Source organism: Macaca nemestrina, chromosome 10, assembly GCF_043159975.1.
Source record: "Macaca nemestrina isolate mMacNem1 chromosome 10, mMacNem.hap1, whole genome shotgun sequence".
Taxonomy (NCBI): Eukaryota; Metazoa; Chordata; class Mammalia; order Primates; family Cercopithecidae; genus Macaca; species Macaca nemestrina.
Genome location: NC_092134.1, coordinates 4,029,543 through 4,042,570, shown reverse-complemented (window position 1 = coordinate 4,042,570; position 13,028 = coordinate 4,029,543). Strand labels below are relative to the sequence as shown.

General features: G+C 45.3%; 1 pseudogene; it reads left to right on the top strand.

The window, feature by feature from the left end:
- Positions 1 to 12,825, top strand: part of LOC105493261 (NACHT, LRR and PYD domains-containing protein 9 pseudogene) — a 34,571-nt pseudogene extending 21,746 nt beyond the window's left edge.
- Positions 12,826 to 13,028: the final 203 nt, after the last annotated feature.

The window sequence follows — 13,028 nt, the reverse complement described above, 5'->3', positions numbered from 1 at the left end:
TAGAGACAGAGTCTCGCTGTGTTATCCAGGTGAGCCTAGAACACCTGGGCTCAAGTGATCCTTCTGCTTTGGCCTCCCAAAGTGCTGGGATTATAGATGTGAGCCACTGCACCCGGCCAGGTTGTAAAGAAGATAAAACAGGGCTGACCGGGTGCGGTGGCTCATGCCTGCAATCCCAGCACTTTGGGAGGCCAAGACAGGCGGATCACGAGGTCAGGAGATCGAGACTTATCCTGGTTAACACAGTGAAACCCTGTCTCTACTAAAAATTCAAAAAATTAGCCGGGCATGGTGGCGGGTGCCTGTAGTCCCAGTTACTCAGGAGGCTGAGGCAGAATAGCGTGAACCCGGGAGGCGGAGCTTGCAGTGAGCCGAGATCATGCCACTGCACTCCAGCCTGGGCGACAGAGTGAGACTCCGTCTCAATAATTAATTAATTAAAAATGGAAAAACACAAAACAGGGCTACAGAGTGACTGGGGCGTGTATGAGTTGGGTGAGACTTGGTCTCAGGTGATGGGAGCAGGTTCTTGTGAGGAGGGGCATTGTATTGAGGTGGAATTGTGATGAGGTCGTACTTTCACGGCTGAGATGAAGCTGTCCAGACACAGGGAAGAGGACGTGCAGAAACCCCAGGTAGGAAGGGCTTGGGCTGTTGGAGGAACAGGAGAAGAGGGGCCCCCCTGTGGCTGGAGCTCAGGAGTGAGCGGTGTGGAGGCAGGACAAGTGCTCAGGGTTTCTGGGTCTGAGACCATGGGCGGTCTGGCTGGCAGTGGCCAGTTGGTGTTTTTTAACTCAACTCTCAAGGGGCGCCATAGGAGAGGTCTAAGTAGGGGAGTGGCATGGTGAGATTTTGCTGCTCTGTGGAGAGTGGGTTATAGGAAAGTGAGAGCAGCTGGGTCTCAAGTCAAGCAGCAAACGAAAGTGACAGCCTGCTCTCTAGTCAGTGAGCATTTATTAAATCCGACAACACACATTTATCACAACATGGTGCGCTAAGTGGATTCTTTTTTAAATTTTGAGACGGAATCTCACTCTGTTGCCAGGCTGGAGTGTAGTGGTGCGATCTCTGCTCGCTGCAACCTCCGCCTCCTGGGTTCAAGAGATTCCCCTGCCTCAGCCTCCCCAGCCTCCCAAGTAGCTGGGACTACAGGCCTACCATCACGCCCGGCTAATTTTTTTTTTTTTTTTTTTTTTTGTATTTTAGTAGGGATGGGGTTTCACCATGTTGGCCAGGATCGTCTTGATCTCCTGACTTTGTGATCCACCCACCTTGGCCTCCCAAAGTGCTGGGATTAGAGGCATGAGCCACCGGCCTGGTCAGTAGTTTCTTAACAAAACACAGTGGGACTTAGGAACAATAATAGCAATAGTCTACACTTACAGTAGCGTCTCAGGGGTACGGTAGCAGCAGGGATGCAGAGAGATGTGGGCAGGAAGAGATGTATTTTGGGTATGGAATTGGTGCATCCTGCTGTTCAATTAGGTGTGGAGGATGCAGGCAAGTGAGCCATGGGTGCTGCTGTGGTTTTGGCTGGAGCAGCTGGGGGTGCCATTCATGAGGTGGGCAAGTCTGGGGAGAAGTGGCTTGGAGCAGGTAGCTGAGAGAGGAGCGACTTGGAGGGGGTGGCTAAGAGAAGAGTGGCTTGGAGGGGGTAGCTGATGGAGGAGTAGCTTGGAGGTGGTAGCTGAGAGAGAAGCAGTTTGGAGGGGATGGCTAAGAAAAGAGTGGCTTGGAGGCAGTAGCTGAGAGAAGAGTGGCTTGGAGGGGTAGCTGAGAGAGAAGCAGCTTGGCGGGGGTAGCTGAGGGAGGAGTAGCTTGGAGGGGGTAGCTGAGAGAGGAATAGCTTGGAGGGGGTGGCTGAGAGAGAAGCAGTTTGGAGGGGGTAGCTGAGAGAGGAGCGGCTTGGAGTGGGTAGCTGAGACTGCTGTTGCCACGCTGGTGTTCCCTTGTCCTCCCTCAGCCTCAGAGCCCAGCCTTTCTCAGGGGTGGCAACTTGCTGAGATCAGAAAGTCTGCACCTTCTGGATTTCCTGGTAGCTGGGTTTAGGCATGTGACTAAGTCCTGGCCAATCAGATAAAAGTGGCATCTTCAGGAGGAACTTCCAGGAAGGGCCTTTAAAGGTTCTGGTTCAGCCAAGAGGGGCCCGCCTCTTGCCTCTCCTTCCAGCTACCTGGAATGACTGTATGGTAGTTGGAGCTTCAGGGGCCACTTTGTGACCTTGGGGTAGAAAAAGCCTCGTTCCCTGATTACTTCCTGGGGCCTCTGTGTCAGGCCTGAGCTGTCCATCTTTCAGTGCCTTTTATGTGGGAGAATAAGGACCATTATGTTTATGCAGCTGTTCTGTGATTTCCGTTCTGTGCCACTGAGTCTACTCTTAGGGGGAGAAACGAACAGTAGAACAAAAACCAAGAACCCGTGTTGTTAGGATGAGTTACGGGTGCCTTTTAGATCCCCATCCAGAGGGGTGGAATAGATAATTATATACACATGAAGGGAGCTTAGGGCTAATTCATTGATTAATTATTAACCCTGTTGCCACACAATAAGAAACAAGTCTCTTTTTCATGTCCTACAAATTACTTTCCTCATGAGCTTGCAAAGTCAAATAACAAGGACTGTCCTTCAAGAAATGTTCCAGACGAAATGTATTTGTACCATGAGGACCATTACAAATCAACTGGTCACCCTGTGTGCATAGGTACAATGTCTGGGTAATTTCCATTCCACCCCTCCACACAGCACTGACCACGGAGCACCTGAACCCAGGTGGGGGTGAGGAGAAAAGGGCCAGAGGGCAACACAGGGGGGCACTATGGTGGGCTCTTCCTGGATTTGAGCAAATGCATGTTTCTCCATAGAGAAGGATGGGCATCAGTGAGAGGCGTGAGGTGTTTTATTGTTTTTAATTTAAATTTATTTATTTTTTTAATGTTTCTAGGTCTACAAGGGCTTTAGGGAGATGGCAAGCAATGTGATGTCTAGCCTTTTACATGAAAACATCTTTTACTTGGTTACCCCTCTAGATAAAGGCCATCTGGAGTTTGAGCTTAATTCAATCATGTTTTAGTAGGCATCCAACAGAGTCTGAACTATTTTCAGAGATCTTTCATACCACAGAAAGGCCCCAATTTATTACTGGGGTCCAGGGGAAATAAAATAGAAAGCAATAACTAAGATAAGTGGTCCATCAAAAGTTACACGTGCTAACAGGCCCAGACAACACACACTAGCGCACAGATCTCTAAGACTGGCACGGAGAAACGCTGTACCCAGGTTTGCAGAAGCAGTTGTTTCTTTTCTTCTCTCCCTGAATTTAATTAGAAATGGAAATACGTAATACTAACACCAAGAACTACGTCTTTCTTCTCAAACTGGTTTGCAGATCCCTAGAAATCAGGATGTATTTTTTATATGTGCTGGAAACTGGAAACACATTTCATGTATTAATTCAGTAAATCCTTCTATCAACGCCATGAGGCATGAGCTTGTATTACGCCCATTGTGTAGGTAAGGAAACTGAGACACAAGGGATTCAAATGACTGGTGTGAGAGCTGGGAATTCACACCCACAGGCTGGTCCCAGGGACCCTGAGGGCAGCCCCTGTGCTGGGCTCTTTCTTGACAGGACTCGGGAGGCTGAGAACTGATGAGGGTACGCCGCCCCATTTCCATCTGTATTAGTATCTTACAGCTGCAGTGACAAATCACCACAAATCTAGTGACTCTAAACAGCATGCATTTATTATCAGACAGTTCTAAGATCAGAAGTCCTAACATCAAGGTGTTGGCAGAGCTCCCTTCCTGCTGAGGGCTGTTGGGGAGAATCAGTTTCTTGCCTCTGGCAGCTCCTAAGTAAAGGCTGCCCAGTTCCCTGCCTCATGACCGCTGACGTGGTTTGGATCCATGTCCCTGCCCAAACCTCATGTAGAGTGGTTATACCTGATGTGTGTGTGTGGAGGTGGGGCCCGGTGGGAGGTGACTGGGTCATGGGGTGGATCCTCTATGAATGGTTTAGCACCATCGCCCCTGGTGCTGTCCTGGTGACCGTGAGTTCTCGTGAGATCTGATGATTTAAAAGTGTGCAGCACCACCCGTCTTCCTCCTGCTCCAGCCACGGGAAGTGCCTGCTCTCCCTTTGCCTTCCACCATGACTGAAAGCTCCCCGAGGCCTCCCCAGGAGCCGAGCAAAAGCCACTCTGCTTCCTGTACAGCCTGCAGAACCATGAGCCAATGACACCTGTCTTCTTCATACATTACCCAGCCTCAGTATGTCTTCATAGCCATGCGACAATGGACTCATGTAGCCCCTTCTTCCATCTTTACTGCCAGCAGGACAGCGTCTTCAGGTCCCTCTGACCTCTGCGTGTCCTTGCATCGCCTATTGTTCTGGGACTCTGTCTCCCTAATATAAACATTTTGATTCTTGGGATGATCCCAGATGATCTCCTCACATAATCACCTGATGTGGTTTGGATCTGTGTCTCCACCCAAATCTCCTACCGCGTTGTTCTCCACAGGGTTGGAGGCGGGGCCTGGTGGCAGGGGATTGGATCAGGGGGGCAGAGTTCTCGTCAATGGTTTAGCACCGTTCTCTCCATGCGTCCTCAGGAGAGTGAGTGTGTGAGTTCCTATGCGATCCGATTAAGTGTGTAGCACCTCCACCCGCCTTTGACCCTGTTCCTGCCATGTAAGATACCTGCTTCCACTCTACCTTCTGCCATGAATCAAAGCTCCCTGAGGGCCCCCCAGGAGCAGAGGCTACCAGGCTTCCTGTGCAGCCTGCAGAACTGAGCGCCATTTAAACCTCTTTTCTTTGTAAATGACCCACCCTCAGTTATTTCTTTATAGCAGTGCAAGAACAGACTAATACGTCACCCCTACAAAATCCATTTGGCCATGTCAGTAACACCTCGACAGGTTCCGGGGATTAAGATGTGGACGTCTCTGGGGTGTCATTTTATATTTACCACATAATCTAAAGAATGTGTGTGTGGAGGGGGAGAAGAACGTGGAACTAACCTTACTAATCTGCCTTCCTGGCTTTTGCAAATCTGTTTACTGCAGGTCCAGAATGTGAATGTCTCACTTAGAAAGTCAAGCAGCAGCCACATGTAGTGACTCACGCCTGTAATATCAGTACTTTGGGAGGCCAAGGTGGGTGGATCACTTGAGGCCAGGAGTTCGAGTCCAGCCTGGCCAATATGGCGAAACCCTGTCTCTACTAAAAATACAAAAAATTATCCGGGCATGGTGATGCGTGCCTGTAATCCCAGCTACTTGAGTGGCTAAGGCATGAGAATCTCTTGAACCCAAGAGGCAGAGGTTGCATTGAGCTGGGCACCACTGCACTCCAACCTGGGTGACACAGCATGAGTCTGAGAAGGAAGGAAGGAAGGAAGGAAGGAAGGAAGGAAGGAAGGAAGGAAGGAAGGAAGGAAGGAAGGAAGGAAGGAAGGAGAGGAAGGAGAAAGAAAAGAAAGAAAAAGAGAGAGAAGAGAAAAAGAGAGAAAGAAAAAGAAGGAAGGAAGGAAGGAGAGAAGGAAGGAAGGAAGGAAGGAAGGAAGGAAGGAAGGAAGGAAGGAAGGAAGGAAGGAAGGAAGAAAGGAAAGTCAAGCAGCAAACGAAAGTGACAGGCTCCTCTCAACTCAGGGAGCATTTATTAAATCCCACAACACACATTTATCACAACATTGTGCAGTAAGTAGGTTCTTAGTAAAACATTGTGGGATTTAGAAATAAGAGTAATAGTTGACACTTGCATTGTCCTCCGTTTGTTCTAAGCACTGTTCTGCATATGTTAGCATGTTAGATTCACACAACTCCACACATTCTAGGAGGAAGGTGGGAAAAGCCTTCTCAGAGGGTGATGGTCTTCATATAGTGCTGAACTTCTGCCTCAGCTAAGGCTATTTATTCACTTTTTTCCTACTACCTTTAAGATATACAATCCATAGAATTAACTCCTGATAGGGCTTGACTTCTACCTTCAGCTTCCTTTGATGACTATTTCAATGGGAATAGGAGCAAACAATAAAATTGGACCTGAATAGTTTGAATTTATCAGCTGTCAATGAATAATTTCACTTACTAGCACTTGTGAAAGTTTAATTGTTCCTTTCAATTAAATTGTTCCTTTCAGCCTTTGGCTTTCATTAAGCAATCAACAAAGTCCTAGGTGCAGAGCCCGGGCAGAGGAGGGGGTAAGGCCACAAAACTAGTGCAGTGGCAAGGAAGTGGGGTTATTTTTGCAGCCTTATCACCTCCCCTGCCTGGGCTCCATGCCTAGGACTTCGTTGTCTATTTCTTCATGCCTGAGTGGAAAACACAGCCTGGTTCCTTGACTTGCTTTTGTTAACAGCATGCAGTAGAACCAGTGTCTTGTGTGCTATTCTAGACCAGCCAGCCCCCAGCCAACCAGGCATCTGACCACAGATATATGAGTGAGTCCAATCACAACCAGCTGAGCATGACTTAGATCAGCAGAGCTGTAGACTCATGAGCAATCGTTATAGTAATTAATAAACCATCATAATAAATTACAATCAATAAACCATCATAATAAGCAAACTGTTTTCACTGTAAGTCATTAGGATTTAATGTGTTAGTTTTGTGATGCAATAACAGATAAAGAGAGGGTATCCTTGGGCGAGCTCCTCAAGCTGGGTCTAAATGAATCACAGAGGGCTGGCAATTTGTGTCAACACAACATTAGCTAGTTCTAATTCAGAGATCATAAGAAGATCTACAGTTATTACAAGTCAACTGAGTCCATATTTTAAAATTGAGACACTTTATAAAGAAATCCCAAGTTTGAGCTCTTTCCACAAAAAGATGAAATATCTGTTGATGCTAAGGGTGTGTTTTCCAAGGGCAGCCATGTGTGGAGCTATTGCCTGCTGCATCTGCCCTCACCTCCTCGATCCTCACTCTGGTTGTCAGGTGTGGTGTTGACAATGCAATATGGAATGTCAGGATTCTAACTCCTGGCTGATTTCATCCACTTAGGGTTGTGCATTCTGAATTGCCTTGTATTGAGTTCTGCTTCTGCCATTTTCTAGGTGTAATATCAGGTATATTGCTCACTCTCTTTGTGCCTCAGTTTCCTCACCTGTAATATGTGGGATATGAAGGTAACCTGCTTTAGAGGTGTGTTGTAAGGATCAAATCCATTGTGATGTGGAAAGTCATTTGGCTGGTGAATTAGTCTATTCTCGCACTGCTATAAAGAATACCACCTGAGACTGGGTAATTTATAAATAAAAGAGGTGGAATTAGCTCACAGTTCTGCATGGCTGGGGAGGCCTCAGGAAACTTACAATCATGGCAGAAGGGGAAGGGGAAGTAAGGCAGTCTACATGGTGGCAGGAGAGAGACAGAGCGTGAAGGAAGCCACACACTTTTAAACCATCAGATCTCCTGAGAACTCACTATCATGAGAACAGCATGGGGAAAATCATCCCCAAGATCCAATCACCTCCCGTCAGGTCCCTCCTTGGCATGTGGGGATTACAATTTGAGATGAGATTTGGGTGGGGACACAGGCAAACCCTATCAGCCAGTGCCTGACATCTTGAAAGATCTCTCTCAATGTTTGCTATACTTACGATAATAATTGTTTTTTCATGTTACCAGCTGGGCCCTGTAGCTACTGGAGTTTTCAACTCCTCGTCTCATTTCCTCTTTTTCTGCTTTGTTTCTCATTCTGTCCCTGCGTTGTGAACCTACCCCAGTAAAAAAGAAAGGACAGCAGTTTGGAAAATAGATTTGGGATATTTCAGATTTTTAATATACAGATTTTCACTTCTCTGTTGAGGTCCCCCATAGAGCCCGTAGCAGGAACTATCCCTGAGGCCATGTTGCCTTTAAGAAAAACCCATGCTACTATCTGCTGTGTATCCCTTGACCCACATGTCCTTGTTTCCCCAGTCCCGCACCTGTGGTAATGACTGTTTCATTTTTTATGTCTGCATATTTGAGCTCTTTAGAAAATATTCCACATGTAAGTGAGATGATGCCGGATTTGTCTTTCTGTGTTTGGATCTCACTTAGAATGATGTCCACCAGGTTCATTCATGTTGTGACACATGGCAGGATCTCCTTTTTTTTTTTTTTTTTTTCTGAGATGGAGTCTCGCTCTGTCACCCAGGTTGGAGTGCAGTGGCATGATCTCAGCTCACTGCAACCTTCGCCTTCTGGGTTCAAGTGATTCTCTTGCCTCAGCCTCCTGAGTAGCTGGGACTACAGGCATGCACCACCATACCTGGCTAATTTTTGTATTTTTAGTGGAGACAGGGTTTCACCTTGTTGGCCAGGATGGTCTCGATCTTTTGACCTCATGAGCTGCCTGCCTCAGCCTCCCAAAGTGCTGGGATTACAGGTGTGAACCACCACGCCCGGCCGCTTTTTTAAAGGCTGAATACTATTCCATTCTCTCTCCCTACAGAACCACATTGTCTTTATCCATTCACCCGCTCATGGGCATTCAGGTTGTTTCGGTGTCTTGGTTATTGTGACTATGTTACTAATGCTGCAGTGTGGGTCAAAGGATACAAATGAGCAGATATGCAGAATAAACAGGTCTAGAGGTCTAAGGTGCATTATGAGGACGAAAGTTAACAAAATTGTATTGGGGTTTTGTTAAATACGTAGATTTTAGCTGCTCTTGTCACAAAAAAGGAACCATGTGAGATGACAGTTATGTCAATCTGCTTCACCACAGTAATTGTTTTCTTTTCTTTTTCTTTTTTATTTCTTTTGCATTTTTTTCTTACCATTTTTACCATCTATATGTACCCCAAAATATCACATTGTAAACCTCAAATATATGAAACAAAATTTGCTAATTTAATAAAAGCCCATCTGTGTAGCTGCTTTCAAGCAACACAATACAATATTTACTTGGCAGAAAATATTAAAATCAAAGATGTGATAACCTGTGACTTGGCATCACTCTTCCTATAGGCTGCCCTAGAGCAGCCTCCTCATGTCGGGCATTACATGGATGGTCACAGCAGCATTGTACATATATGATTACTTTAAAACATCAATTTACTTTTAAAAAGTTACCACTTATCAAAATTGACATGTTAGCTCTGTATAGTTCCATGAAATTTACACAGGTATAGATTGGTGTAACTGGCACCACCATCAGGGCACTGGAAATTTCCTCACATTAACCCTTCATAGTAACATACTCCTTCCCCACCCCTTACCTCTGGCCCTTGTCATATGTTCTACGTCACTATAATTTTTTTTTTTTTTTTAGGATATCACAGAAATAGAATCATAAGGTACATAACCTTTGGAGATTGTCTATTATTATTTTTCACAGTGCAAAACTTGAACTAACTGAAAAGTACACCAATAAGTGAATAGTTACATAAAACAGTCTATAAACATCCTGTGAAGTGCCATATGCCAGTTAAAATAGCATAAAATAGGATGAGTACCAGCCAGAAGGACCAGGAGCAGGATTGGGTATCATTTATTCTTTATTTTTGAGGATCTTTCTTTTCCCTCTGGAGACATCTGAGCTCACAATCTGGGACAATGTGGTGGAATCCTTTTTTTTTTTTTTTTTTCTTTTCAGATTTTGGCTTGTTGTGGTAGCTGAAGGAGCTCAGAAAGGAAGAGTTTTGGAAATTTAAGGAGCTCCTCAAACAAGAACCTTTGACATCTGAACTCAAGCCAATCACCTGGCCTGAGCTAAAGAAGCCTTCCAAAGAAGATGTAGCAAAGCTGTTGGACAAACATTATCCAGGAGAACAGGCATGGAAGGTGACACTGAACCTATTTCTACAGATCAGTAGGAAAGATCTCTGGACGAAGGCTCAGGAAGAGATGAGAAATAAGCTCAACCCATATAGAAAGCACATGAAAGAAAAAATTCAACTTGTATGGGAAAGGGAAACCTGTGTTCATGTCCCTGAGCATTTCTACAAAGAAATCATGAAAAATGAGTCCAAGTATTGAATGATGCATATACTGCTGAAGCTAGACTACTCACTGTGGTCCTGGAAGGCTCTGATGGAATTGGAAAAACAACCCTTTTAAGAAAAGTAATGGGCCAGGTGCAGTGGCTCACGCCTGTAATCCCAGCACTTTGGGAGGCCGAGGCAGGCGGATCACCTGAGGTCAGGAGTTCAAGACCAGCCTGGCCAACATGGTGAAACCCCGTCTCTACTAAAAATACAAAAATTAGCTGGGCATGCTGGTGCATGCCTATAATTCCAACTACTTGGGAGGCTGAGGCAGGAGAATCACTTAAACCTGGGAGGCAGAGGTTGCACTGAGCTGAGATCGCACCATTGCACTGCAACCTGGATGACAGAACAAGACTCAGTCTCAAAAAAAAAAAAAAAAAAAAAGTGATGTTGGACTGGGCAGAGGGAAACTTATGTTATGGAAGGATAGATTCACATTTGTTTTTTTCCTTAATGTCTGTGAAACGAACGGTATCACAGAGACCAGCTTACTGGAGCTCCTCTCTAGGGACTGGGACTGGCCTGAGTCTCCAGAAAAGATCAAAGACTTTTTTTCCCAGCCAGAGCAAATTCTGTTCATCATGGATGGCTTTGAGCAACTGAAGTTTGACTTGGAACTTAAAGCTGACTTGTATGATGACTGGAGGCAGCAGCAGCCAACACAAATTATCCTGAGCAGTTTGTTGCAAAAAAAAGATGATTCCAGAATCCTCTCTGCTTATTGCATTAGGAAAAGTGGGTATGCAAAAAAAAAAAAAAACAAAAAAAAAAAAACAAAAAAAAAACTATTTTATGGTGTAGCATCCAAAACTCATAAAGCTCCCAGGATTCACTGAACTTGAAAGGAAGCTGTATTTCTCCTACTTCTTCAGTGAGAAGAATAAAGTCTTGAAAGCCTTTAATTTTGTGAGAGATACTGGACCGCTGTTTATCTTGTGCCATAATCCCTTTATATGCTGGTTGGTCTGTACTTGTATGAAATGGTGGCTAGAAAGGGGAGAAGACCTTGAAATAAACTCCCAAAATACCACCTCTTTATATACATCATTTTAAACAAATGTATTTAAAGCAGGAAGTCAGGGAATGTGGACACATACACTTGTATTTTGCCATGGGATCTCTGGAGGAATGGGTTATCTGAGTCTGAGGGCTTAATGTGGGCAGGTATGAAACTTCTCCAAAGGAGAGGTAACTGTTTTACCTTCATCCATATATGTATCCAAGAGTTTTGTGCTGCCATGTTTTATTTGCTCAAACGACCCAAAGATGATCCTAACTCAACCATTGGAAGCATAATCCAGCTTGTAAGAGCCAGGGTGGCTCAGCCTTAAACCCACTTGACCCAGGTGGGGGTATTCGTGTTTGGAAATTCAACAGAAGAAATCATCAGCTTGCTGGAGACATCCTTCGGTTTTCCATTGTCAAAAGACCTAAAGCAAGAAATAACCCAGTGCCTTAAAAGTTTAAGTCAATGTGAAGCTGATAGGGAAGCGATAGGTTTCCAGGAATTATTCTGTGGTTTATTTGCAACTCAGGAAAAAGAATTTGTAACACAAGTGATAAATTTCTTTGAAGAAGTTTTCATTTATATTGGTAACATAGAACATTTGGTAGTATCTTCAGTCTGCCTGAAGCATTGTCAGAATTTAACTATACTTCACATGTGTGTGGAGAATATTTTCCAGATTTCTCAGGATGCGTCTCAGATCACAATGACAAGCTCGTTTACTGGTGGGAGCTTTGCTTAATGTTCATTACCAACAAGAACTTCCAGACGTTAGACATGGAAAACAGTAGGCTTGCTGATGCCTCCCTGGCAATTCTTGGCAAAGTGCTGGCTCAGCCTGCTTGTAAGCTCCAAAAACTCACATTTACTTGTATGCCTAACTTTGGAAATGATTCAGAATTATTTAAGGCAGTTCTTCATGACCCTCATATGAAATTTCTGAGCCCGTATGGCACTAGCCTCTCCCATACTGATGTCAGGCACCTGTGTGAGACATTGAAGCATGCAACATGCAAGATAGAAGAGCTGATACTGGCATCTCCCATGAAGGTTGTGAAGACATCGCCTCTGTCCTGGCCTGCAACAGCAAGCTGACACATCTCTCCTTGGTAGAAAATCCCGCAAAGGACGAAAGAATGATGTTGCTGTGCCCTGGCGACACTGATGTTGATGTGCTGCTGTCTCACCTGTGTCTCGTCCTCCTCCTTTTATGGGATAAATCCCTATCCCTCCTTGATCTGGGATCAAATTTCCTGGAAGATAATGGCGCGGCATCTCTGTGTGAAGCGCTGAAGCACACAGACTGCAACATACAGGAATTGTGGTTGATGGGCTGTTTCCTTACTTCTGTTTCCCTAAGGACATTGCTGCTGTTCTTATTTGCAATGAAACACTGAAGACCCTGAAACTTGGGCATGATGAAATAGGAGGTGCTGGTGTCAAACAGTTATGTGACGCCATCCTCACTTTAGAGTGTCTTGCAATGCAAACATGGCCAATCACCCATGCCTACTGTGGCACTCACTGCCTGCAAAACATGGAGGAGTCTGAACCTCAACTGGGTTACCTTGGACCCTGATGTGGTGGCGGTGCTGTGTGAGGCTTTGAGCCACCCGGACTGTGCCCCCTGTGGATGCTTGGTATCACTGTAGCTAAAAGGAAACTTAACCATCTTCCCTACTTCCGAAGATTTAAGGCTGCACAAATGTGCCTTTGATGAAGAAACTCAGAAGAGGCTGATGTCTGTGGAAGAAAAAATTCCCCACCTGACCAATTCACATAAACCTTGGACCGACGAGGAATACAAGATCAGGGGTGTGCTTCTCTGATGGAGAGCACCCTGAAGTAATCTTCTCACAAAGGCTTTCCTTGGTCAGTGGGCACTTCTCCTCCTGGCACCTCTGTCCTATAATTGCACATCATGGCAGCAGGTCTGTGATTTCAGGGCTACTCCCTGACGGCGTTCTAGCAATATAATTATGGAGAGTGATTCAGTGTGTATGTGCTGATTGTCTTTGCCTCGGTTCTATATGCCC